This window comes from Aplidium turbinatum, chromosome 5 (genome assembly GCF_918807975.1).
Source record: "Aplidium turbinatum chromosome 5, kaAplTurb1.1, whole genome shotgun sequence".
Classification (NCBI taxonomy): Eukaryota; Metazoa; Chordata; class Ascidiacea; order Aplousobranchia; family Polyclinidae; genus Aplidium; species Aplidium turbinatum.
Genome location: NC_137476.1, coordinates 24,589,374 through 24,593,126, shown reverse-complemented (window position 1 = coordinate 24,593,126; position 3,753 = coordinate 24,589,374).

The window sequence follows — 3,753 nt, the reverse complement described above, 5'->3', positions numbered from 1 at the left end:
TAACATTTAAAACTTTTGCTCATTTATACAAGAAGCAATTTGATTAGAATACCATAAAGTTCGTTGTTCTTCTTGCCTATATGTTTGCATTCGGTTTGTAACATTGAAAGGCAACTAAGCAATCTTTCTCTCTCAGTCTTCCATCTATGAAGACAGGGCCGTGTTAACCACCGGGGAGACACGGTTGTTCAGGGGCCCTTTTATTTCAGTCTGTTCAATGTTTTTTTACTCTAAACAAAGAAACGATTCTACAGAAGCATGATATAATAGTAATCAATAACTAAAATCATGCAAGGCGTATTTACTGCTTCTCAAACCCCCGGCTGGGGGCCCACCTCCGTTTAGGGGATTACTCATATTTATCACATGTAGCGTTTTTCGGGTTTTAATTTTACATATTGGCCAACATTTAATATGAACATTGTACAGGTATTGTTTTATTCAATTTCGCAAAAATTTTTTGTTTGCTTTGCTCACTCAACCACATTTTATTCTTCTAACCAGCGACCTTGGGCATACAGACATTCAAAAGTGGATTAAGGGATTAAAATGTCTTTTAAGTCATGTAAAAACTATCTAAGTACAGTAGACTATTGTAATATTCTGAAGAAAACACTGCCTACTCAAACAGGCTAGTCAATTAATATTCAAGTGCTGTGAAAATATTATTGGTAAAGCGAAAATGAAAACACCTCTGATAGATTTTCGAAGTTCTAGTTTGTTGAAAGGCCCTACCATAGCCTACTTATGGCTGTACAAATTTTCAGGAAATTACTCATTGAAATCTTTCTATGATCGTGAATGAAGTTTTTTTGAAATGGTAGGCCAACTTAAATTTAAAACCAATCCTTCTACCCAAATCCAATTTTAATTTGATGAATTAACTAAAGCGACCTATGGTTACAGTTATGGTTCGCCTACATACAAATTGAGAATCTTGATCAAGAAAAAAAAAATTATCTGCTCAAAAAATACTTAAAAAGTGATCAAAACAAGATGATACTTTTCAAAATTTTCTTGAGGCAAGCCCACCAAACTCCGATCCGACTTTAATTTTTCTGACATTAAGTTTTGCATTGTCCATATCCATATTGTCTATCCATATCCATATCCATATTGTCCATGTTTTGCATTGGCATATATCTTATAAATGTTGCTTTGTTAAAATTCCTGTCCTTTCCCTAGATTTTTTCCACATCTGTTACTGCATAGTCAACTTGTTTATTATGTTTTTACAAAAATTTTACAGTTTTTTACTCTTTGCTGGAATGATAAATATAAATTCTTCACCTACATTGAAAGAGTTTGTGGCCAGAATATAACGATTTTTTCCTATTTTTAAGAGTCATCACTAAATTTAAGGACCCACTAGTGGATTTAGGGGGGGGGAACAAGTTGGTGCTCACACGACCTTGCATGAAGGGTGTTACTTTTAGGAGGCAAATAAGCTTATTTGCCTAATTCACCAAGAAATTGACTCAACTTTTGCATCTTAATTATCATGACGCAATATACGAGCCAAAAACTAACCCCGTGATATGAACGAATCTTTCATCAGTTGCATAGTATCATGACTCTTCTTCCTCACTCGAGAAAATTTCGCTTGTCGGACCACTCGGCATGCGACAACTCAGCATGTACATTTCAGCTACTGCCCAAGTCAGTAAATGAAATTTTCGTCTAGTATGGAAATTGCTTGGTCATCGCTTGCGAGACTGCTAATTTTTTTTATATAGTCAATGCTTTGTTTTTGTATTCAAACAAAAATAAATGATTGACTGTAATGACCTTTCATTGCAAATGATTCATTTGTGATGTAATTTAAGTCATTAAAAAATTAGAACGATTGCGTTGTTCTACAACTGCAACACTACATATTAGGATAGTTCTAAAACTTCGAATTTGTGTTGTTTGAATTAAATGGAACGCAACTCGTACAAGAACAATAATTAAAAACGACATAGAGGCAAAATAGGGCGACAGGCTTTTGCGTCAATCTTTCGCAATAAGTTCGAAATATGTTTGTTTGGATGCTTGCAGTAAGCCTAATGTGTTAACTATTCTTGGAAGTGCATTGCTTAAAATCAGATTGTAGCGTATTTTCTGACGCCAAAGACTTTCATGTGTTCCGTTTACATTTCGAGCAGACGATGAAACGAAAATGCTTAGAAAAAAACAAAATATTTCACTAAATACTTTGATATGAAGTAAAACTGGTCTGTGCTCTGGTCATATAGGCAAATGTTAAAAATTTCATGGAAACAAAAGATCACTAACGAAAAAGTATTATCCAAATTCAATTCAAGCAAAATTCGCTTACAATTAGTCAAAAGAAGAAAATTGAAGTATTTCGGACACACAATAAGGAAAAACTCGTTGCAAAGATCATTAATAGAAGGGAAGATAAACGGTAAAAGAAACAATGGCAGACTAAGAATGATTTGGACATCAAACATCACTAAATGGACAAAATTAACTCATGAAAGTGCCGTACGAACAGCTCATGATCGAGAGCAATGGCGCATTGTATCCAACCCTCAATACGAGGAAGGAACGTAATGATGATGATGAAGTAAAACCAAGAAAGCAGTTCCAGCGTCAAAATAAAAAAGTGATGTAAAATTTCAAATAAAAAAATGCCTTCAACTGCTCTACACATAAAGGAAAAATTGTGACATTTGATTGACTGAATCTTCATCCTCGGACTGAGAAAGCTTCTTGTAGAGCTAAATCCTGGCACTTTCGCATACTTGTAGAGGCTTTGAATCACTGACGCAGGCCCGGTCACTGAGATTGACAGAGTGAAGTTTCCGATAGTTGAAGTGTTGTTGCCGAGGAATTATTCCATCCATTACCTTCAGCTGAATGGAAAGCATTCCGCGTTTCTCAAGCGCACACCCCGAAAATGCGAGTTTCAAAGTCACGCACGAACCAACTGAGCTACCGGAGCTATATTTCACACAATCATTCGATGTGAACTTCTAATTCTAACAAAATGCATTGACATTTTTGTCACTTTAACAAGCTCAAGAATATTGTTATTATTTCATTTCCTAAGCTCAATCGTTTTGCGAAGAAACGAAGCAAGGCGTTTAAAACATTTTCGTTTCGAACAGTCCAAGAAGCGATGAGGATAAACAACGATTTGCCTTTGTTAAGTAAAAGTTTGTATAGAACTAAAAGCATCGACAGTGCTACTGTATTTCAGATTAACTGTTGATTTTTATTTTTATGTTTGATTTAAGTCGCAATGCATTACGTTAATAGCTAGTTTGATTTTTATTGGAAAATTTATGATAGCTTATTTTAATTTGGCAAATAGTTTAATTTTTCAAGATTGAGAGCCCGGCTTTTTGTGAGATCTCTAAGAAGCTGACATGCGAAAAACAATTCTTAAACCTTGCGTATTGCGTAATTATTGATTGCAGCTGGTCATTGCAGGATATGACATACAATACTTTGCACGTGGGCGTCATCTTGATGATTCTTTGTTTCTTCTTTTGTCCTGTCAGGTTGCTTTCACAACATTTACAGAATTACTGCTCATTAATATAGCCTATTACCAGTTTTATCTCAAACGCCACCACTTTGCACAACAAACAAATCTTTTGCATCGTTTATTCAGAATTAATATTTATGAATATACTTAAACTTTATGGACATGAAAAATAATTATATACAAATATTTCTCTTCTCAATTTTACAATCAGATAACGGATTTACCATCCGCCATCTGTTATGTTCAGTCGCATG